Genomic DNA, 26,475 nt, shown 5'->3' with positions numbered 1-26,475 from the left:
AATCGCCCAGCATGGTCACAGGCCTCCAGTCCCAGCATATCATATAGGAGCAATTAAACAAGTACACTTGTATATGATGATAAAATAAGATTCTCATGCTCCTGGACTGGTATAAATAGCACGCCATAGTGTAAGCATGTGCAAAGTGCTATCACTCTTTAAATCGGCAATTTTACGCAGAATTAGTAACTACCCCATTTATTTAGGAAATCATCTTCCTTGTAACCTCAAGTATAGCCTAGATAGTTCTCAACAAAGGTACGAATACGGGAAACGTTATAACTTTACACTTAACAGTCAACTCTAGGCATAGTATAGCCTAAACATTCTTTCGAGTATGAATACTTGCTCTAATGCCCACATAATGGCTCAAATCTCACATATATGCGCACTCATAGCGCATAGCTATCACAAATAATTAACACAACTAGTGCCTCCACCGTGTTTTAAATAAAATAGTCAGGTCGCAACCCTGAAAGAATATTCTTCTGAGAACTCCCAGTCTCCAAATTCATCGAACACATGAATCACCGTAACTGATCCCAACTCCAGTACTAAAATGACTAACACATCTTCCATTCATGATCCTCCCATACAGAATACTTTCATAATTCTTCCGTGCCACGTAGAAATAATTTAAATATCGGCAGTCTATCAACCAGGTGAGTACTGTAATACCAATGAACATCCGTAAGTCAAAACACAATGCTCCTTTTGAAATGCGCACCTTTCTCAGGGATTACCGAGCAGTTATAACATTCATCTAATTATCTGAAATTGACCATTTTGTCCAAAATTCGTGATTTTCCTTTCAAGAATGAACTACCACCTTGTACATGTAAATCTTAATCCCGCGCAATACACCACATCTATCATGTGAAAGGCACAAGAATCTCATTATAAACTCTAAGTCACTAGCAAATTACATACCTTATTAGTTGGAAACCTCTCTCTTGCTTCTTTCCAGGAGGAAATCACAATACACAACACGTTCCATACACCGGTAGAAAATATCTGGTTCAAACCATGGTAGAAACCATCATGAACACTTTGAAGTTCATTTGCACATAACCAAGCTATCAGAACTGAATTCTTCTAACTCCACCAAGCCACACAGGTTGCCAAATCCGAGAGTTTTGCCACAAAACACCCGTAAAGCCCCACCTCATCGTAAGAACCAAAAGAACCGATCATATCATTACCATACTGATCTATCATGTTACCCATTTGTCCTATTTTCTTTGGATTTCTTCTGAATTACACTCAAGTTGACATTTCTCCTTGTCAGAACACTTCTATCCTTATCCAAAGCTCACTACAAGACATCCTAACATAAAACCACATCGTCCTAAGGCCCATAAGCCACTGTATTCTTCTTAAGCACCTCCATAAATACCCCAACCGTAACACTCACTATGAAAATACCTTATGCGAATTTAAAATTGTTCCTCTTTCCTTTCTTATACTGAAATGTAGAATCCATAGTCAAACAGAATTACCGCATGTCTTGATACCATCCAATGTAAGTAACTGATTCTAGTGATATACAAATTCGCAAAAATTTCAATTTCCACATATACATTTTGAATCCATTAGAACCCTCTCGAGAGTCATCCACTCTACTCAAATCTAATTTACTCCGCCCCAAATGGGCCGAAAGACATGTGCTCCTTTAGCACAATCAACATTCAAATAAGTAACCCTGCCTTATCACGACCAATCAAATTCATACTTCGTGTACACTACATCCTTCAAAATAACAACTTAATCATTCCATAATTTTCATGTTTTCATAAAGTGCAATGTAACCCGTATCCAGGAATTTACTTACCCGAGTCATCCTCGATCTCCTCCTCTGTAAGTCATAACTAAACCACAAGTATGCCTCAGACCATAACTAAAATTTAACACATAACTATGAAATCAAATTGTCAATGGCAGGCTCCCACACTTAGCCTTAAGCTGCAATTATATAAAATTAGAACCCGCAAGGATTTCTCCTTCTCAATTACCAAGATCTCGCACAGTTAACCCGCCAAATTTCTCGAAGTCTTTTGTTAAGATTTTCATGAACATTCTGAATTGCCAGCCACAATCACACACTCGACCTCTTACCGGGTAGCAAGTAATATTCCTCGCAGAAGCTTCATCAACATCACGCCACCGCTAACTGCTCACAAGAGATAACTCACGTGTGGAATTTCTTACCGACATCTCCCAACGACGCTGCACTGAGTGCAACGACCACGTAATCAGTAAATTATCCTGAGCTCATGCTCGCCCACCATTTGTATAAGTTTGCACTTTCCCTATTGACATTAACTGAAAGTTCAGCAATACCTTCCGAACTCAAGTCATGTTGCGCCTGAAACGATAATCAGGTCTTCACATCGCTCTTCATTTCAAACAAACTCCTTTCTTCCATATGCAATCTTTTTTCATACAGTAACCATCACTCCAAATAAAGTCCATAGGCCAAATCACATTCTATCACGATTCCAAACCGTTCTACACTTTCTCAAGGCGCGCGACTACCCTACCACAAAATCCATATGCTAATATTCCACTGTTACTTCGGTTAAACCATCTCCTTTAAGCAACTTCTTAACCTCTACTTCTCCTACTTGACCTGCTAGTACTTCAACCACCGCGAAACACTTCCCGTCATGTCTTCCCTCACACTTTGTTGCCCAACTGTTTCATCAAATCAAAATGCATCTCTGTCGCACCTGAACCAATAAAATGTTACCGACTCTAAGCCTCTTCAAAGATCATCTTTTTCGAGATATCAACATTAGAAATACCCATTTGCAACCATAATTACTACACAATCACTTACTCTCCCTGAGTCCAAACTCATTGACAAGACATGAGAATTTAATTTGTCCCATAATTTAACAACGTGAAAGATCCTTCAATATACTCACAACTCGAGACTATACGTCGAATCAAGACAGAAATCAAGTACCCAATAGCAAACTCTCGAGTCATAAGCAAACTTTATTCGTCACATTCCACCCATCTGAACACATCTCATAGTCACATCATACTTATCATATAACCATTCAATCGCTCATCGAGCCATAAATTCCACTCGTAGGGACCTTACCGGACATATGAGTCCAAATGTACAGGTTACAACTGAAGCTACTGAGCCTAAGCTGCGGTCTAAACCTGGCCTCAAGTCCTCCAAACTGGCCCATCACTAAAACATAGAATATACATCTTGAACCTCGTTCATAAAATCACAAGCCGGCGATGCGCAGCTGATACCGAACGCTCATATGCACATATGAAATGCGTGGAAGGAATTCAAAAAGAGTTATGTTTCAAGCTGAATCAATTATGCACGATAGAATACAAGAAAAGGAAAATTTCCTAAGGGTTTGGCAGCCTCTAGAAGATAAGTACAGACGTCTCCGTACCGATCCGCAAGATACTACTAAACCTGCTCATGACTCGTGAGACCTATGTCACCTAAAGCTCTGATACCAACTTGTCACGACCCGAAATCTCACCCGTGTGATAGCGCCTATCGCAATACTAGGCAAGCCGACAATAATAATAAATCACCATATCGTTTAAGTTTGAAAACATAATATCTAAATTTTGCGGAAGAAAAACTCACAAATACATATATAAACACTCCCAAAACCCGATGTCACTAAGTACATGAGCATATAATATGAATACAAGTCTGGAAAATACGGTCCATAACAGTCTAAGACCAAATACTATAATTACGGAGATAGGGAAGGAGAGGCAAGGTCTGCGAAATACGGCAGCTACCTCTGAATCTCCGAAAAATCAATTGTGCGAAAGAATCAACACTCGCTATGTCCGGGAACACCTGGATCTGCACACAAAGTGCAGGGTGTAGTATGAGTACAACCAACTCAGCAAGTAACAATAATAAATAAGGAACTGAAGATAGTGACGAGCTACACAGTTATAGTTCACTTTTAGTAATTCCAACAAAGAATAGACATGATTTCAAATCCAACAGTTTAAGTCAAAACAGTTTTATATAGTTCAAGTTCATGTAATCCGAATATAAAATCTTTTAGAGTATTTTACAACAATGACAGACAAAAACTAAGTTCAACAACAAATGAAAAACAAGTACAGCCTCTAAGGACAACAATCACTCACTGGGATCCCAGCCCTCAGCACTCACACTCAATGGGTAGCCGCGCTCACTGGGGTGTACAGACTCTAGAGGGGCTCCTACAGCCCAAGCGCTATAATCCGCGCGGACAACTCACGTGCTATAATATCAATATCTGGATCCGTACGGACAACTCACGTGTTGCACGGATAACTCATATGCTATAATATATATCTGGATCTGTACAGATAACTCACATGCTGCACGGACAACTCACGTGCTAAAGTATAATATCTCACAATCAGGCCCTCGGCCTCGCTCAGTCATAAATCTCTCCAGTCTCTCGGGCTCTCAACAATCATGAAATCAGCCCAAACAATAATGATATGATGCATCAATAATGAACAATAGAGAGTGGGATAAAATAATCAAGTAAACTGTGACTGAGTATAAAACAACAATTAAGCAGATAGTTCAACATGTACACGACCTCTGTGGGTCCCAACAGTACCAACATATAGCCTAAATGTGGTTTCTAACATGACTTACAGTCAAATTTCCACAACACATAGAGACCACATAGCTAACAATAAGTTATTCAACTTTACAGTTTCTACGGGACAGACCAAGTCACAATCCCCTCGGTGCACGCCCACATGCCCATAACCAAGCATGTGCGTCACCTCCAAAATAATCACATGATACAAAGTCCGGGTTTCATACCCTCATGACCAGATTTATAAGTGTTACTTACCTCAAACCACGTAATTCTTTATTCTGCTATGCTCTTGCCACGAGAATTGGTCTCCGAAAGTCTCGTATCTAGCCAAACTTAATTCGATGCAGTCAATAACCAATTATTGTAATTAACTCCATAAGGAAATAAAAACTTTTCCAATAGAAATATGAAATTAACTCAAAAATTGCCCGTGGGGCCTACGTCTCGGAACCCAACAAAAGTTATAAAACTCGGAAGCTCATTCAACTATGAGTCTAACCATATCAATTTTACCAAAATCCGATATCAACTCGACCTCCAAATCATCGAATCTTATTTCCAAATCCCTAAGTTCAAACCTCCGATTTACACCTCAATAACATGTAATCTAGTCGGATTATTCGATGATAATTCAATATTATGGAGTAGAAATGATCACAAGGGACTTACCTCAAGTTTTTCTCGAAATTTCTCTCAAAATCGCCCCAAACACCGTGCTTGAAGGTCCAAAAATGGCAAAACTCGCAACCCCTTCGAAAGGTATACTGTCTAGGGGTTCCGCACCTGCGACTCACTTAGTCGCTTCTGCGGTCTCGCAGGTGCGACAATTCAACCGCTTCTGCGGTTTTGCCAAGCCTCCACTGGAGCCGCTTCTGTGAGCTCGCATTTTCGAGGCTAGCTCCACTTCTGCGGAAAGCTCGCTTCTCCGATGGCTAGTGCGCACGTGCGGCTTCGCACCTGCGATCAAACCTGTAACAATGGTTTTAAGTCTGAATTTGATCTGTTCACCATCCGAAACTCACCCGAGGCCCCCGGGACCTCAACCAAATATACCAACAAGTCCTAAAATATCATACGAACTTAGTCGAGTCTTCAAATCACATCCAACAACACTAAAAATACGAATCCCACATATATTCAAGCCTGATGAACTTTGAAACTTTCAATTTCTACAAATGACGCCGGAACCTATCAAATCAAGTCCGATTGACCTCAGATTTTGCACACAAGTCATAAATAACATAACTGACCTATTACAATTTTCAGAATCGGATTACGACCCCTATATCAAAAAGTCCCAGTCAAACTTTCCCAAAAAATAATTTTCGCCATTTCAAGCCTGATTCCACTGCGGACCTCCAAATAATTTTCGGACACGCTCCTAAGTCCAAAATCACCATACACTATTGGAATCATCAGAATTAAATTTCGATGTCGTTTACACATAAGTCAATATCCGCTCAACTATTTCAACTTAAGCTTCCAACATGAAATTCATTCTTCCAAGCTAACTCCGAAATACCTTAAAACCAAAACTGACAATTCACACAAGTCATAATACCTCGTAAAAATTTATTCAAGACTTTAAATAGTTGAAAGGAGCGTAAATGCTCAAAACGACCGGTCGGGTCGTTACATAAAGTATCCAGTATTTTTTTATCGTAGTTGTTGGTATCTTCTTCTACAAAGTCAAAACTAATAAATGTCTTGCTTTTCACAAGGAAACTTGGCTATCATCATTTTATTTAGTTGATCTACAAATTCATTTGAATGTATAAAAATTTTCATCTCAAGATTTAGAAGATCTTGTGTTGGTATATTCCTTATTATTATTATTATTATTATTATTATTATTATTATTATTATTATTATTATTATTATTATTATTATTTAATAATAGTATTAGGATTCGAATCCAGGTGGCGGGATTTTTCTTGGTTGAATACAGAAAAAGAAGACTACCTTTTTTTGTGTTGTGATTCGCTAGGTCGAGGTTTTCGACTTTCTAAGATAGCCTTTTCTATTATGAACTTTGCACAAGTGATATTTTGATGGAGTGATGAAAATATTTCTCCTACCAAGTATTCCTCTAATTTATTATTAATGTTGTGTTTGACAAGCATTTATTCCGGAAGAAGTATTAAATTGTTCTCTATTATTTGCTCTTTCCTGCCACAACACAAAATAAGAAATTACTGAAATTTAGATTTACTCTTGCTCTCATATTTATTGTGAAATATATATTTTTCATTAAAATCCATTGCTTGTCATCAAGCAAATAAATTGATACCAACTCTTCTGTAACCCTCAGTACAAGAACATTTAAATATTCAATTTTGAACCATGCAATTCAAGTGTGACCTTTGAGCCTCAAGGGTTACCTTCATTCATTATGATCTCTATCTCATTCATGTACATCATAGTAAATCTAAAATCTTCCTCATCTACATTCTATTTGCATTGTTCACTTCAAAGAATGTAGTTTCATATTAGAATTTTTTAGCACATAAAAAAAACTTCTTATGCATAAAAAGAATTCACTCTCTCTCACAATAAATGTTCACTAGTAAAATTTCAAGTTCTAACGGCTTTTTTCTTATTTACAGCTCTACTATATAAGCAAAATTAGTTCAAAATCAACTAGGTTTTTGTTGGATTATAATGAAAGTTTTGGATACAATTATGGGTAAAAGTGAGTATACCTTTTTTAAGTACTTCACTCAATTCACTCTTGAAAGTATATTTGTCAAAAGAACTTCTCCACCCTCTTTCTCCATTTGCAACAATGCAAGATAAGAAAAACCTTTTGGAATATTCATCGCTTGGAGTAAGAGACACTTGACATCAATTTTATCCAAACTCTTCTTTGATCTATAAAATCTTCATTTTTGGTCCTTTATCTTGGTGAGGAGTCTTCTAATCTTCTTTTTTATTTTCTTTTTTCTACAACATGAGTTGTCTTTTTCATTACCTTTTTTGTTGCCTTGTTGCTTTCTTCTTCATATAGCTTCCATGTCACAATATTCTCATATCCTCCTCCAAACTTAGGCTTTAGTTCTAAATTGTAACTTCGAGTGCTGCAGAAAGTCGGCGTAACAAAAGAGGATATGAATAAAAGGAAATTATAAGGGGTTGCCAAAAAAGAAGAAGCCAATGGCTCAAAACAGGTTGACCAGGGAGAATGTATAAAGATAGACAATTAAAAGCTCAAACGATCCAAAGAAGATATAAAATCACATTAAAAACCAAGCATAACCTAGGATTTTGCTTGAAGCACATTCCACGCAAGTTCTAAACTATCAGCTTATACAAGTGAACTCTAGCAAAATGTTCCTCAACTCACATGCAAATGAATCATAAAAAAGAATAAAGTTTAAAATCCACAATACACATTATTATTTTACAAGATCTCTATGACCTATACAACCCAATCAATGACTCAAAGACAACCAAAGAACCTCAAAGTTACTAACTAAGATTGCCATTTATCCTATAAAAAATTGAGCAATTATTTTGAACCATAAGCATGCAGCTAAATATGTTGGTATTACATGAGACACAAATAACCATCAAAGAACAATTGATTTCAATGATTCATTCATTAATAACTATTACTATTTCTAAATCAAACACACACAAAAAACAACTAAATATAAAATAAAAAGGTTATCTTAATTATTCTACTAAAGCAAAGGCACCCCGGTTCAAATAAGAAAAACTACCTATGCAAGAATCATGGTATTAAGAAAATCAAAGGTTTATTATGCAAGCAAAAAGAGAATGTAACTATCACAAATACAGAACTACTCAAAAGTACCAAATGTAATCATCTAGTTATTATACATCATCAACCAAAATTTTTTACCCCCAAATAAAAAATTAAGCATAGTCCTCGATGCTGATAAAAATAAATAAGGAGTGAAGAAACTCCATAGTGTTCCCAGGAGCTATTGGGTCATCTCTGTGCTCATCCTCTACCAAGTGGATATTCTCATCATCAGTATCGGTAGTAGGAGTGGCAAATATCTCTATAAATGCAGTAGCAGTACTATAAGCCTTCTGCTTATCCTCTTGAGCAACTCTCGCTCGATTCACAACGTGTATGTCAGGATGTGGCTCTGCCTGGGTAGATGGGAAAAGCTGAGTGGTCTAAGCTGGCGGAGGTGGCTAAGATTCAAAAATCAACATGTCAAATGGAAGGTCACATACAGTGACCTATTTCACCTCATCTCTCAACTCAACCACTTATGCCTCTATAGTCTGGGACTTCTTCAATTCCTTTACCTGCTCAACTAGATCCCTGATCACTCAACCATGTTGCACTTATCTATCCAAAATCATCTTCTGGTTGTCTAGTAGCGTCTGAATCTGATATGAAGTGATGGAGGAGGTCGTGTAATGGAAGGCCTAGACAGAGCAATCGTCAACTCAATCAACTTAGTACTCGTATTATGCATCTAGTTGTTGAGGCTCACTTACATGCAGGTGATTTGAAAAGCAGATAATGGAGCAGTAGGCATGGACACAAAAGCAGCATAGAAGTCAGAACTGCTGGAGGTATGTCACGACCCCAAATTACCACCTTCGGATATCGTGATGATACCTAGTCTCTAAGACTAGGTAAACCTAATACATGCTGAATTATTTACAGATTAAGCCATTTAACCATTAAACATGAACCAGTAATTGCCTTACATAGCCAACACCATCAATAGATATACAATATCCCAAAACTGGTAGAACGAAGTCATAAGCTATTTTAAGAGTAAATAAGAATATCAAATACATCACTGTTTGAAATGGAAATAAATAGTAACAAAGTAAAACTCTAGAAGGTGACTCTGAGGCCTGTGAACGCAATAGAAGGTATACCTTGAAGTCTCCGTCGCAACTCACAATCAGCTAACTAAAGATCGGCACGCTCCGAGGTACCTGGATGTGTACAAAAGATGTGCAAAATCGTAGCATGAGTACACCATAAAAGTGCCCAGTAAATATCAAGACCAACCTCGATGGAGTAGTGACGAGGTTCAAGTCAAGAATAACCTGTGCAATTGTTAATATAAAGCTAACATAGGAACGAATATCAACGTACAACTAAACATAGAAAGAACAACAATATAACACTAGTAATGGAAAATGGAAACGACAAGTAGCCACAATAAGTAAACAGGTGATAACGCATCAAGTAATTAGAACATAGTTAAAGTGCCAGCGATACCAATTAAGGAAACAAATGACAACCAAATAATCAACCATTCTATAACAAGGTTTACGCAATCCCGATGCACCACACCTCATAATCACAAATCACGACTCCCAGATCATGAAATCATAATAACATGGAACCTTGTGCCCATATTATCGATCACAACTACACGAACAACTCACATGCCAATACAGATAATACCTCAGATCTGCACGGACGACTCACGTGCCAATAGTAACAATATCTCATATCTGCACAGACAACTTACATGCCACATGTCCAATCCAGACACAGAAAGCAAGTATACAATAATACATATACATGATCAATAAACATCAAGATTCATACTCCTGGACTGACATGTTATGGCGTATGCTTGTGCAAATGTACTATCACAACTCAAGTCAACAAATAAAATTAGAGACACCAAGTAGCACATTGGAAACAACACAACAAAACCTGTAATAAGCATGCCACACACAAAAAAGTCACACCACCACACAAATATCATCGATAACAATGCCCTCAGGCCATCACAAATCATCCCCGACACATTCCACCTTGTCTCGCCACGTGCACAATAATAAAGTAAATGCCCGCCTTGTCTCTCTACATATGCATAAATAATTATCCCATTGTGTCTCTCCACATGCGCAAACCCAACATATATAGCCCGTCTTGCCTCGTCGCATGTGCAAATATCAATAATAACAATAGCACGGATACCTCACGTACAAACACCCCGACAATCCTCTCAACAATTCCACATGTGTCGAAACACAACAACCCATCATAATAACCCGCACCACACGTGCCTGCCACAATATTTCCATAACAACAATACCAATACCACAATAATACATAACATACGACTCAACAACACTGACTACAACAGCAACAATAACACAAGAGTACATTAAGTAGATCAACATAAGAATTACAACAGCACAACGAAACGAAAGAATAAATTTAGCAATGAAAGAGATAACATGTAATAATGACTTCAAATAAGAATAACACAACAATAAGAGAGATAACATGTAATAACGACTTCAAATAAGGGTAAATAAATAATAAAAGGGGTAACATGAAATGCACTTCAATTGAGAATAACTCAACAACAAAAGAGGAAACATGACAATAAAAGAGGTAACAACTTCAATTAAGGCATATATGAGTAAGCTTAACAATTACAGATAGTGCATGTACTAACAACTTCAATTATAGCATGTAAGAGTAAACTTAATAATGGAAAGTATAACATGATATGAAAAATTCAATTAGATTCATGAAAGAAGCCTAGGAGTCTAAACCAATCAGTTTTCACATATAAGGTCGTGTACACGCCTTCCACGTAATTCGAACATGTAACGATCTGGCCGGTCGTTTTGAGTATTTTAGCCTTGATCTCCTATTTATTGCCTCTTATTTATTGTAATATAGTTATGTGACTTGCCGAGGGTGTTTGGTTTTGGTTCGGGTGACTCGGAGTGAAATGGGACACATAGTCCCTAAGTCAAAGGCTTAAGTTGAAAGAGTTGACCGTAGTTTGACTTTTGTGGAGATGAATCCGAAATGGAGTTTTGATGGTTTCAATAGCTCTGAATGGTGATTTTAGACTTAGGAGCATGTCTGGATGTCGATTTGGAGGTTCGTAGGTCGTTTCGGCTTGAATTGGCGAAAGTTAGAAAGTTGAAGGTTTGGAAGGTTGAGATGTTTTACCGGGAGTTGACTTCATTGATATCAGGGTCGGATTCCGATTCCGAAAGTTAGAATAGGTCCATCATGTCATTTATGACTTGTGTGCATAATTTGAGGTCAATCAAAATTGTTTTGGTATGATTCGACGTTAGTTTTGAAAGTCAGAAGTTCATGGTTTCAATTGGCTTGAATTTGGTTACGATTGATAGAATCGATATTGTTTGATGTGATTTTTGGCCTCGAGTAGGTCCGTTATGTGTTTTGGAACTTGTTCGTATATTTGGATGGGATCTTGGGGGTCCCAGGTGTGATTCGGATTGAATCCAAAACAAATTTGGACTTGTGTGATTGCTGAAGCATGGTTGTGTCTGGTACAATCGCACCCGCACACTTTGGGCTGTAGGTGCAACACCGCAGAAGCGGCTCTCATGCCGTAGAAGCGAGATTTAGACTTGTCAGTTGTGACCACAGGTGCGGTCGTTTAACCGCAAAAACGGACTCGCTGGTGCAAGGAATGCACCGCAGAAGCGGAATGGGCTAGCCAGCCATGGGGGTCACAGAATCAAAGGGCCCTCCGTAGGTGCGCAAGCGCAGGTGCGCCATTTTTGTTCACAGAAGCGGAAACTCGTGACTTTAGCTGGAGCCGCACCTGCGATAGATTTTCTGTAGGTGCGGCATCGTAGGTGCGACCCCATGCCCGCAAAAGCGGGGATCGTTGGGCAGAAAAGGCTTAGTTCGAGGGTTTGATCTCATTTTTATTTTTGGACTTAGAGAGCTCGGTTTGTAGCGATTTTTCGAGAGTTTTTCAAGGAAATCATCGAGGTAAGAGATTCTAACTCGGTTTTGGCTATATTACACTAATTCAGTATTATTTTCATTATTTAATTAGTGATTTATGTTGGAAATTTAGGGAAAATTGTAAAAACTTCTTAGACTAAATTTTGGGAATTTGAAAGGCGATTTGAAGTCGGATTTGAGTAATTCTTGTATGGTTGGACTCGTTATCGAATGAGTGTTCATATTTTGTAATTTTGGTCAGGTTCCAAGACGCAGACCTGGGGTTTACTTTTTATTTCTCTTTAAAGATCACAACTTTATTGTTCGGAATAGCTTCCTATAGTTTATAGTTATGGTATGAAGTTATTTTGGCTAGATTCGAGCTGTTCGGAGTTGGATAATCAAGGAAAAGGCTTACTAGTGGATTGAGTAGCGTGTTTTATGGTAAGTGTCTTGCCTAACTTTGTGTGTGTGTGGGGGGAGGGGGGTAATTTACCCTTAGGATTGGTGTTGTATTGTGTTAATTATGATATGTGAAAGTCGTGTACGCAAGGTGACAAGTGTGTACACGGGCTAAATGTGGTAATTTACCGATTCTAGCTATGTAGATTCTTTTGATGCCTTTAATTGAGTTACCATAATATGTTATATTCATCATCTTTAGTCTATCTTCACATGATTTACTTGTCTTACCCTCTTACTTGTTATTTGCCTTTACATGCCTAGTTGAAATTATTGTTTCCTCTATTACTTATTCATTATGTAGCCGTTGAGTTCCTTACTTGAAATTATTATTTCTTGGAATATCTTGTTGTTGAAATTGGTATTGAGTTATAAAGGCTGCGATTCACATTGAGGCAAAGTTGTTAAGTTGTGAAATACTATTCTTGTTGAGTTATTCACTTTTGGTTGTTATTGTTGAGACTATTGTGCATATTGTGGTTGAGCCATGGTCTATTTATTGTGGAAACACCATTGTTCTTGACTTCTATGGCAAGTTGTGATAGTGGGCACTTGAGGTGCAGTTTATGATATGTTGTGATATTGATATACATGCGGTGATATAAGGTTTTGGGGTTGAAATACAAGCGGTGAGATAAGGTGGGCTTGATATGCGTGTTACTAGTAGGGAAACTACTTGAAGTCACGCGGTGTGATAAGGTGGGCTAAAATGCGGGAAGTTATTTTGGGAAAAATAATTTTCAAAACTAAATGCAAGGCTCCCACGGTGATATAAGGAAAGATTGTGAATTTTCTTGTGATTTAAGACTACGAGGCAGTATCTCGGTAGTGATTCTTGTTGTTACTTTTCTGTTACTTCACTTGTGTTTTGGTTGCTTTGTTTACTTGTCATATCATTCCTAGTTTCCTTCCGTGATGCATTATTTGCCTTAGTTCTGTGTAGCTAATCTTGGTGTATTTCTCTATTGCTTCATTTCCATTGTTATCATTATTATATAATTATATATACCTGTTCAGTTTCTTATTTATTCCAGTGGGGCCTTGACCTGACCTTGTCACTACTCTACTGAAGTTAGGCTTGGCACTTACTGGGTACCTTTGTGGTGTACTCATGCTACGCTTCTGCACATCATTTTGCGCCGATCTAGGTACCTCCTACCTGTGCAGGCACCAGTGAGATGAGCTTAGCTTTGAAGACTTCAAGGTATACCTATCGGCGTCCGCAGGCCTTGGAGTCACCCTCTATCTAGCCTACTTTATTTTCTTTCCCTTTCATAGACATTGTTGTATATATAGGGATGGTCAATACTTATTCATAGAGCTTGTGACTTGTTATCACCAGATTTGGGAAGTTTGTTTATTTTGAGTTGCAAACTTTCTTTTATGATAGTTGTTGAGTATTTGAAAGTTTTATCATTATTTTAGTTATATTCTGTATGTATGTTAGGCTTATCTAGTCTTAGAGACTAGGTGCCATCATGACATCCTACGGAGGAAAATTGAGGTCGCGACAAGTTTGTATCAGAGCTCTAGGTTCATAGGTGTTATGAGTCACAAGCAAGTTTAGTAGAGTCTCGTAGATTGGTACTGCGACGTATGTACTTATCTTTAGGAGGCTATGGAATTGTTAGGAAAAGCTTCATTTCTTTGATTCCTTAGCGTGCGCATTTATTGACTTCGAAATTCTAAATCTCTTTTTTTCTATTATCTCACAGACGGTAAGGACATGCACAGCTAGATCTGATGATCATACACCCGCGCCCCCTACTAGAGCCGCGAGAGGCCAGGGCCGGGGCAGAGGCCGAGGACGGGTATGTGGTGCTGCCAGAGCACCTGCCCGAGCTGCGATCGAGGAGCCACTAGTAGCTCCAGTTGGGGGCAGGCACTTGAGACGCTTGTTACTGCCCCTGCACTTCTGGAGACCCTCGCCCAGGTTTTGAGCATGTTTGGCACTCTAGCTCAAGCGGGGTTGATTCCACTTACTCCTACCACATCTCAGGCCGAGGGAGGAGCACAGACTCTTGCCACCCTACCCCAGAGCAGTGGGTCCAGGTTGACCAGGTCCCAGAGATCATACCAGTGTAGTCGATTGTCCCAGTTCAGCCCGAGGTTATGACAACATCATCTGAGGGGGAGCAGCTCAGTCTCGAGAGGTACCACAAGTACCACCCCTACTTTCAGCAGCTTAGCTTCATAGGATGCACATGGTTTTATTGATGAGTGCCATTGTATCCTCCGTACTATGGGTATTGTGGAGACGAGTGGGGTTGCTTTCATTATTTTCCAGCTTAAGGGAGCGGCTTATCAGTGGTGGCGAGTGTACGAGTTGGGTAGCCTAGCCGAGGAAGCTTCACTCACATGAGCTCAATTTTCAAAGATGTTCATGAGAGATTTTGTTCCCTAGAGCCTTCGGGATATATGGCGCACGAAGTTTGAGCAGTTGTGCCAGGGTACTATGACCGTGTCGGAGTATGCTGTCAGGTTCAGCGAGTTGTACAGGCATGCACCATCCTTAGTCTCCATAGTTAGAGAGCGAGTCCGTTGATTTATCGAGAGGCTCAACCATGGTATTAGATTCAGCATGTTTCGAGAGTTAGGGACTGATACCCCATAAAAATATGTGGTGGTGATCGCTCGGATATTGGAAGGTATATGGGGTCGGGAGAGAGAGGACAGGGAGGCCAAGAGACCTCGAGATTGTGGCACATATAGTGGTGCCCGTGCCCCAGTTGAAACCCGTCATGGTAGAGGCTATGTGAGCCGTCATGTTCATTCAGCACTCCCAGCTTCTAGCGATATTCCGACTACTCCCAGGTCTCAGGTTGCCTATTATGCACCGCCACTTTCTAGTGCACCTCCTGTACGGGGTGGTTTCAGTGGTCAGTCCAGCCGACCAAGCCTGAGCCAGTTTTAAAAGCTATGTCCTCTCAGAGCTTGCTTCGAGTGTGGTGATACTCATCATATGGTGAGGGACTGCCCCAGACTTAGGAGGGGTGCACCTCCACATACTACTCCGGTTATGGTTACCGCACCAGTTGCCACTCTACCAACATTGCCATCTAGAGGTGGAGGTCAGACAAGTAGGGGTCGCCCTAGAGGGGGGTTGGCCAGGACAGATGTTATGCTCTTCCGACTATGATGGAGGCGGTTGCATCAGACTCCGTCATCACAGGTATTGTTCCGGTTTGTCATAGAGATGTATCAGTCTTATTTGATTCAGGCTCACTTATTCATATGTGTCATCATACTTTGCTCCGTATTTGGGCATATCCTGCGATTCTTTGAATTCTCTTGTTTATGTGTCCACGCCTGTGGGAGATTCTATTGTTGTTGACCATGTGTATCGGTAGTGTTTAGTTGTTCTTGGTGGTTTTGAGACCAAAGATGATCTATTGTTGCTCAATATGGTAGATTTTGATGTTATTTTGGGCATGGACTAGTTGTCGCCCTATCATGCTATTCTCGATTGTCATGCCAAGATGGTGACGTTGGCTATGCTAGGTTTGCCACGGTTGGAGTGGAGGGGTACTTTGGATTATAGTCATAGCAAGGTGGTGTCTTTCCTTAAGGCACAATGGATGGTTGGGATGGGATGTGATACATATCTAGCCTTTGTGAGGGATGTTAGTGTTGACACTCCTACCGTGGAGTCAATTCCAATTGTGAGGGACTATCTAGATGTTTTTCCGGCGGATCTTCTGGTCACGCCGCCCAATAGGGATATCAATTTTGGTATTGACTTGTTGTCGGGCGCTCATCCCATTTCTATTCCACCATATTGTATGGCCCCAACGGAGTTGAATGAGTAGTGGCAAGAGTTGCTTGATAAAGCTTCATTCGGCCTAGTGTGTCACCTTGGGGTGTTCCTGTCTTATTGGTAAAGAAGAAGGTTAGTTCCATGCGCATGTGTATTGATTATTGGCAGTTGAACAAGATTACAGTGAAGAACATGTATCCTTTTCCACGCATTGATGACCTATTTGATTAGCTACAAGGATCCAGAGTGTTCTCAAAGATTGATTTGCAATCAGGCTATCATCAGATGAAGATTCGGGATCTAGATATTTCGAAGACTGCCTTTAGGACTCGGTATGGTCATTACGAGTTCTTTGTGATGTCATTTGGGCTAACCAACACCCCAACAACATTCATGTACTTGATGAACAATGTATTCCAGCCTTATCTTGACTCATTCATCATTGTGTTTATTAATGACATCTTGGTATACTCCCGGAGCTGGGAGGATAGTGAGCATCACATTAGGATTGTGCTTCAGACTTTGCGAGAAAGAAGTTGTATGCGAAATTTTCAAAGTGTGAACTTTGGCTTGATTCAGTGGCATTTTTGGGTCATGTGGTGTCGAGTGAGGGGATCAAGGTAGATCCGAAGAAGATTGAAGCAGTGCAAAGTTGGCCCAGACCATCTTCAGCTACTGAGATTCGGAGTTTTCCTGGTTTGGCGGGGTATTACCGTCGTTTTGTAGAGGGTTTCTCACCTATTGCTGCACCTATGACCAGATTGACACAGAAGGGTGCTCTCTTTAGGTGGACCGAGGAATGTGAGAGAGATTTCAAAAGCTCAAGACTGCTTTGACTACAATCTAGTATTGGTGTTACCTATAGGTTCAGGGTCTTACACTGTGTACTGTGATGCGTCACGTGTTGGCCTCGACACAGTGTTGATACAAGACGGTAGGGTGATTGCTTACGCGTCTAGACAGCTGATGGTACATGAGAAGAACTATCTTGTCCACGACCTGGAGTTAGAAACTATTGTTCATGCCTTGAATATTTGGCGGCACTATTTATATGGTGTCCCATTGTCTACAACATCTGTTCAAATAGAAGGATCTTAACTTGCGGCAGCAGAGATGGTTAGAGTTGCTTAAGGACTATGATATCACCATTCTATATCACCCCGAGAAGGCCAATGTGGTGGACGATGCCTTGAGTCGAAAGGGGGGAAAGCTTGGGCAGTTTAGCATATCTACCGGCAATGGAGAAGCCATTAGCATTGGATGTTTAGGCTTGGCCAATCAGTTTGTTAGATTGGATGTTTCAGAGCTGAGTCGAGTTTTGGCTTCTGTGGTTTATCGATCTTCTCTTTATGAATGTAACGACCCAACCGGTCGTTTTAACTTTTAGAACTCCGTTCCCCTAAATAAAACTTCTCGTATGTACTTTAATAATTTATGACTTGTGGGGATGGTTGGTTCGGGATTTGGAAGTGTTTGGGTTGAAATCGGAACACTTGGTTCTTTAAGTTGGCTTTAAAAGGCCAAGTTTGACTTTGGTCAACATTTTGAGTAAACGGACTCGGATCAGTGTTTTGAAAGTTTCGGTAGGTCCGTATCATGATTTGAAACTTGGGTGTATGCCCATAGCCCGAGATATGGAATTTTGATGAAACAATTAAAACGTTTAAGTTCAAATAGTGACCGGATGTCGAATTATGTGCAAACAACCCCGGAATAGAATGTTGATGATTCCAACAACTTTGTATGGTAATTTTGGACTTAGGAGCGTGATCAGAATTTTATTTGGAAGTCCGTAGTGAAATTAGACTTGAAATGGATAAAATAAGAATTTAAGTTCGGAAGTTTGACCGGGGAGTTAAATTTTTGATACAGGAGTCGGAATACAGTTCCAAAAATTTTCATAGCTCCGTTATCTCATTTATGATTTGTGTGCAAAATTTGAGGTCAATCAGAATTGATTTGATAGGTTTCGACATTGAATGTAGAAGTTGGAAATTTTAAGTTTTACTAAGCTTGAATTGGAGCATAATTTGTGGTTTTAGCGTCGTTTTATGTGATTTGAGGTTTCAAATAAGTTCGTATGATGTTGTAAGACTTGTTGGTATATTTGGTTGAGGTCCCGAGGGTCTCGGGTGGATTCCGAGTGGTTAACAAATCGAATTTGGAATTTGAAGAAGAGTTGAGGCAGCTGATATCTGGTGTGATCGCGGGTACGAAAAATCCATCGTGGGTGCGAAGCCGCGGGTGCAAAAAATCCATCGCGGGTGCGAAGCCGCAGGTGAAAAATATCCATTGCGGGTGCGAAGCCGCAGGTGCAAAAACTCCATCGCGGGTGCGAAGCCGCAGGTGCGAAAAATCCATCGCGGGTGCGAAGCCGCATGTGCGAAAAATCCATCGCCGGTGCGAAGCCACAGGTGCCAAAAATATTTGCGGCGGGCGTGATGATCGCTGGGCAGTGAGTGTTTAAAGCGGGAATTTGAGCATTTTTGCTCATTTCTTCATTCTTGGACGATCTTGGGAGCTTCTTGAGAGGAGCATTGACCTAGCAACTTGGAGGTAAGTTAATTCACACGTATTGCAAGTTAAATACATGGTTTATATATGGATTTAGACATGAAAATTTATCGAAATTTGGAGTTTTGAAGAAAAACCTAGAAATTGGTATTTTTGATTTTTTACCACGGAAATGGTTATGGAATTGGATGGAAATTATATAATTGAGTTCTTGAGATTATGTGTAACGATTCCCTCAGGAAATTTCATAAATCCGGGCACGTGGGCCCGGGGTGAATTTTAAGAATTTTACCATTTTGGAAAAGGTAATTTATTAAATAAATAAATTACGAATCATTTAGCATATATTAATTATTTTGTATAATATTTGGATAGTTTTGGATTTTTCGGTGTCGAATCGAGAATTCAACGCGACGTGGTAATCGGAAAGTGGACTTTGAGACGAGGTAAGTCTCTTGTCTAATCTTGTGAGGGGAAAATTACCCCATAGGGATTAAATTAAATAATTGTTGCTAATTGTAGGGGCTACGTATGCATGAGGTGACGAGAGTCCGTGCGTAACTACTATTAATGCTAAAGTCCGGGTAGTTTAGGACTCAAAGCATGAATTACTTGTGTAAATTGTATTCTTTATTAATTAAATAATTTGATGTGTATATTGTGAATTGTTATGAAAGGTAGTAAAAGATGAAATTTTCATATGCTTAATTTTTGTTTAGATTAAATAAATTGTTAATAGAAATTGTTCATCCTCTCGAATTTATCTTATAATAAACATACTCTTATTCCCGGAGGTACATAAGAAAAATGTCCTCCTTTCTTGTGGAGCGGGCCGAACGCTTCGGCATGATAGATGCATCTATGGATCGTGCCACACGTCCCTCGGGAGGGTACACGACACTCTGGATCGGGCTGAACGACCTCGACAGAAATCGTGCTTAATAATAATAATAATTACACGATACCTTAATTTTTTATTTAAGCTTGCGAAACTAATTGATAAATTGGAGAATCCTTGGAATTTAATGAATTATTATTCTTGCTTGTTAAGGAATTAATTGTTATTCCCGTAAATAAGATAAATGGATAAATTAGAAATTATTTGAGTTGAAAGAATATAGTTAATATATTGAGAATTGTTGCATTTGAAGAAATTTGATTATTTCTGCTGGTTAAATAAATTATTGTAAATTCTGTGAATCATGTTGATTTAGATATTCTAGTTTTATTTCAATTATTGTTATTGACCCATAGTGAGTGTCAAAGTCGGCTATCTCGTATCTACCACTTCGAGATTAGGCTTGATACTTACTGGGTACACATTATTTTCGTACTCATACTGCACTTGCTACATATTTTATTGTGCAGGTACATATATGTATAGCGGCCTTGTAGGCACAGATGTGTGGTTAATAATTGTGGGGACATAGGTGAGCTGCATTCTATATTACGATCCGCAGCTAACAGAGTCTCCTTCAGAGTTATTATATTTTTCTATCTAATTTGTATTCTGGACAGATGGTGTATTTTATTTTTAATTCCCTAGTAAATGCTCATGCACTTGTGACACCTGGTTTTGGGAATGGTTGTGAATTATTTAGAAATTTAGTTGCTAAAAATATTTATCATTTACTTTATGAGTTTTATCTTTACTATTTTATTAAAGAAATTTTTATTTCAAAAATACTAAAATAGGTAATTAAGTTAATTGATTATGGTTAGCTTGCCTGACAGTGATGTCCGGCGCCATCACGGCCTTTTTGAATTTTGGGTCGTGACAACATGGTATCAGAGCACTAGGTTCACTTAGGTCTCACGAGTCATGAGCAAGTCTAGTAGAGTCTTGCGGATCGGTACAGAGACATTTGTGCTTCTCTTCGAGAGGCTACAGAGCTATTAGGAATACTTCCCTTCTTGATTCCTCATCGTGCGATTTGATTCCTTTGAGGCTTATGCCTACATTTCCTTCATATTCAATCTTATGCGACATGAAGCGCATGTTATACATTGAGGATCGAGGAAAATTTTAATGGTACTATAGATGTAGTGCAGATACTTCTCCTTGTGTAATTAATTGGGCTATTGTCGTCTCCTTGCGGAAGGACGCTCTGTCGTTTCAAGTTAAATATCAGTACTACCTAAGGTTTTGAAATTTGGAATTGATTGTTACGACGATTCTTGCGTTGTTATCGAACAATGTTTATGTAATGGTAGAATTCCTGTCTATGTGTCAGGGTAGTAAACGACTTGAAAGAAGGTTTTCTTAGTACATGATTCAGAGGTTCCATGTTTTAATTCCAGCGAAGAAAAGGTAATCGGACTATGAATGTTCAGGTTTGGGGTTGATGGAGTAATGAAGCATGATATTTTCGAGTGTGGTAGAGTTCTCAATTTTGATGTGGTGTCATCGCCTTGTAAAATGCGTTAAGGTTTGCTAGTGTTAGGAATTGGTATAGGGGAAGCAGTTGTTAGTGATCACATTGTGCAGTGATTCTGGATCGAAGCAGCGTTTCTAGTATTGATGTCTCGAGAAGGATGATCGTCAGAAAGGTTTAAAGCTGGTAACGAGCTATTAGTTCAAGTGCTGCAGAGACGGATTTTGAGTTAAGGCAACAACTGGGCAGCGAAGGATGAGGAAGGATATGTGGAAGGTGCCTTGCGGTGGTTAGGTTCCGAAAAGGCCAAGTGTAAGAAAACAGAAGCAAAGTAGTTGCTTAAAAGAGATGGTTGACCAAAGTGGAAGAGTGGCAAGGTAGCACATGGGTTACGTGGTAGGATGATTACATGTCTTGAGGAACGTTTGGAGTGATTTGGGATGTAGAATGGACAGTCACTAGGTCTACGGACTTAAGTTGTAATATTAGTTGCTATATTGAGGAAGATTGGATACAACATGAGGGAGTTGCTTGATATGAAGAAGGATACAACATGACTTTGGGTTGGAATGTAGTGTTGCACCTCTAGTTGACATCCATGAGGAGTGAACGGACTGGTGCAACTGGTGAATGAGCTCGGACTTAGGATGATCTTCTGATTTCGTAGTAATTGCACCCAGTGCAGCGATGTTGGAATATGTCGGCATGTAATTTCCACAAGTGGGTTATCTCATGTGAGCAGGTTAGCGGTTGCGTGGTATTGACGAAGCTTCTGCGAAGAATTTTACTGGCTACCCGGTAAGAGATTTAATATGTAAATGTGGCTAGTGGCTCAGAGTGTTTATTAAAGGTTAATAGAAGAATTTCGAGAAATTTGGCAAGTTGCGTGTGCAGGATCATGTCGACGATGAAGAAAGAATCTCGGTGGATTCCAAAATTTTGTAATTTGTAGCTTCAAGCTAAGTGGGAGATCCCCAGTGTCTATGATTGGATTGTGTAGTGTCAACTTGTGCGGTTTCTGGTTATCGGTGTATTGGTGGGTCATTACGACTAAGGAAAGAAAACATCGGTGGTAATTTGAGCAAAGGATTTGGGGAATGTGTGCCATATTTGGCCTTATCAATTCATATTCAGGTTTGTGGGAAGACTTAGAGTTTATGCTTCGTGTAGATGTAATGCACAGGAAAAGTGAGATAGTCGGGTGTTTCCTTGAGAAAGTGTCCATGTGCTAGCAGGGCCTTGGAGTTGATCATGTATGGGAACAAGTCAGAGCAAGTGACTCTCAATAACGGTCCTAGTGGATTCAAAAATTTAAAGTGTGGTGTCTAAGGATCACGAGTCTATAGTATGGTTGAGTATCGAACTTTTGTAGCAGATTATGAAATGAGGCTTGGAGTACTCCGCGTTATCTTCAAGTTGTGGTGTAGCATTAGAGAAACAGAAGAAAATAACTTCGGATTCATAAAAGAAGTATCAGAATGGGTGTACCAATTGAAGATGTAATAAGTGCTCACAAGAAGGGATATGCGATAATTAGTGGATTTTGAAATAGCGTGATCTCGTGAAATAAGGTCACTTGGGATGAGTGCGGATTTGAGTTCCTGATGTAATAAATGGAGCTATTATTATTTCTAAGGAAAGTTGAGAGTAAATTGAGAAAAGACGGATCGACTAACAATGGTTGAATCGACACGATGGTGGCAATGATCAGTTCCTTCAGTGCATTGAATTATGCATATGATTTGTGGCGGAACGTGTGAGGCTTGACGGCCGCCGTAATTGATTTTATTTGAAGGAATTCAAGTATTATGACATGTTATGTGTAGAGGGATCCCAAAAGAGTTATGGTGGTTTAGACCACTACTTGAGGCCGATATTTTCTACGGATATGGGAATTCAGTCACGTGTTGCAATGGTTCTCTTGAAATGAGTTAAGAAGAAGGTTTCTATATGATGAAGTGTTTACCCTATTAGTGGTTCGGGAGTTATGATGGAATTCTTGTACTCCTGCGCCTTGGCGTGGTTAAGTGCACTAAGTATCATGGGATTCGAAAGTTGAGGATTTAAGATTTCGGTTCGGTGTTGACAAGGATGTCATGAGCATGGATGAGCAGGAAAGGGATTTAGATGTTTAAAGTAAGATGGTATTGTTTTTGGCATCATCTAAGGTCGATGTCAGGTGTAAGTAACCTTGTGTATTGATTTGTGGATTCTTGATATGCTTTACAATATTAGTGTAACCGGTAGCATGGATGTGCAGACTTGTTACCTGGTGCGGAAGGTCGTGGGAGCGTGTCTCATAGAAAGATTGTGTAAGAGTGACATGTAGTTACTTGATTGAGTGAAGATTGAAACCAAGTATGAAGATTGTGCTAATATCGCTGATTCGAGAATTTATGCCTGGAGGGCGCTCGGTTCATTTGGTTGTGGAATGTGGAAGTTTGTTCTGATTATGATGGCTATTCTTGTGTGTTATGGGAAAACTGGTTATTATGGATCCTTGAAAGGTTATTAGCCTAGTACGGTGCGATCAGAATAGGCTTGAGGTCTGTGGATGGATTTAAATATGAATATAGGCTCTATATCAAGCCGAATGTGTTCATTTCAGCATAAAAGCTCCCTATGGAGGAGTATTCGGACGTTGGATGTCGTTTCGTCGTCGGTTATTTCATGTAATACTATATTGTGCCGTGTGAGTTATGAAATGGATTGATAAATTTCTTATGTGTTGAGGTTCCACGTAGCGATGGTGTTTTGTGAGTAGGATGGCTCTCGAGATTCAGATCATATATCGCACCTTAGTTATGCTTGAGTTTTGTAGCGTATGGCGCTGTCGGTACTTCCAGGGATGATATTATGCACTGAGCGTGCTTGTGTCCGATATTCAGATATTTTGTATTAATGAGCATTCTAGCTCGGTAAGTATTTTCTTATAGATTCGTTTTGTGCGGATCGGGTGGCACGTCGCCACGGGTATGTTGTTTAGATCGGGTTGCACGCCACAACGGTATCATGTGTGGATCAGGTTGCACGCTGCAATAGTGTGATGTCGAGTACATTCACCTATATTCTATTTTATGTGTTTTGTGTCCCGTTTTCTGAGGAAGGTTCATGACACCTTTTCAGTTGTCTAATTAGTCACGTAGGTTGAGTAATCCTTTCCAGAGTTCATTTTCCTTATGTATCGCAATCGAGTCCGTAGCTTATTAGCTAATTGTGGTGTCATATGAAGCTTTTTGATCGTGTCTGAGGTGGTTTATTGCTTGAGCAACTTATACTTGGTGAGATGAGATTATTGGATTTGGGATCAGTGCGATCGGATTATATGGAGTGTAATAAAGAGCAAATACCATTATTTGTTTATAATAAGGCAATGGTTCTTGTCAGAAGGAGAAACTCAATAATTGTTGACTCGACAGTTGGTTATGAATTTCTACACATTTCTTCCATCATGGAAGCATTTCAAGAGTTGGAACATAACTTATATGTATCATGAGGTGTGTTGTGAACATTAGATTCGTGGAATTTTGGCTATTGTTATGAGAGGATGTTATTATAGTCATGTGAAAGATGCGGTGCATGGTCTAAATTCAACAAAGGTATGCAATCCTATATTGGTGCATCGTGCAGTGATTGATATGACATTCATAGGTTGGAAACATGCATGGTGGAGAATTATGGATGTTAGAATTGGGCTCTAAGGTATAATTGCCTAAATATAGGGGAGAATTTTCAGATTGGCTCGAGTTAATATGCTCAACTGGGTGTGGTAGCACGAGTAGGTGCATGAGGTGTTAAACAGTAATTTTGGATAACTCCGGAACACTCCTTAGCACGTTCGAGGACGAACGTATATTTAAGTGGGAGAGAATGTAACGACCCAACCAGTTATTTTGACTTTTAGAACCCCGTTCCCCTAAATAAAACTTCCCGTATGTGCTTTAATGATTTATGACTTGTGGGGATGGTTGGTTCGGGATTTGGAAGTGTTTGGGTTGAAATCGTAACACTTGGTTTCTTAAGTTGGCTTTGAAAGGCCAAGTTTGACTTTGGTCAACATTTTGAGTAAACGTACTCGGATCAATATTTTGACAGTTTCGGTAGGTCCGTATCATGATTTGGGACTTGGGCGTATTCCCGGAATCAAATTCCGAGGTCCCTAGCCCGAGATATGGAATTTTGATGAAATAATTAAAAAGTTTAAGTTCAAATAGTGACAGGATGTTGAATTATGTGCAAATGACCCCGTAATAGAATTTCCAACAGCTCTGTATGGTGATTTTGGACTTAGGAGCGTGATCAGAATTTTATTTGGAAGTCCGTAGTGAAATTAGGCTTGAAATGGCAAAAACAAGAATTTAAGTTTGGAAGTTTGACCGGGGAGTTAACTTTTTGATACCGTAGTCGGAATACAGTTCCGAAAATTTTCATAGCTCCATTATCTCATTTATGACTTGTGTGCAAAATTTGAGGTCAATCAGAGCTGATTGATAGGTTTCGATATCGAATGTAGAAGTTAAAAATTTTAAGTTTCATTAAGATTGAATTGGAGCATAATTCGTGGTTTTAGCATCGTTTTATGTGATTTAAGGTTTCAAATAAGTTCGTATGATATTGTAGGACTTGTTTATATATTTGGTTGAGGTCCCGAGGGGCTCAGGTGGATTCCGGGTGGTTAACAGATCGAATTTGGAATTTGAAGAAGAGTTGAGGCAGCTGATATCTGGTGTGATCGCGGGTGCGAAAAATCCATCACGGGTGCGAAGTCACAGGTGCGAAAAATCCATCGCAGGTGCGAAAAATTCATCGCGGGTGCGAAGCCGCAGGTGCAAAAAATCCATCGCGGGCGCGATGATCACTGGGCAGTGAGTGTTTAAAGCGGGGATTTGAGCATTTTTGCCCATTTCTTCATTCTTGGACGATCTTGGGAGCTTCTTGAGAGGAGCATTCACCTAGAAACTTGGAGGTAAGTTAATTCATACCTACTGCAAGTTAAATACATGGTTTATATATGGATTTAGACATAAAAAATTGTAGATATTTGAAGTTTTGAAAAAAAAACCTAGAAATTGG

Source organism: Nicotiana tabacum, chromosome 17 (assembly GCF_000715075.1).
Source record: "Nicotiana tabacum cultivar K326 chromosome 17, ASM71507v2, whole genome shotgun sequence".
NCBI lineage: Eukaryota > Viridiplantae > Streptophyta > Magnoliopsida > Solanales > Solanaceae > Nicotiana > Nicotiana tabacum.
The sequence above is the reverse complement of the archived record's forward strand: the minus strand, read 5'-3'. Positions refer to the sequence as shown.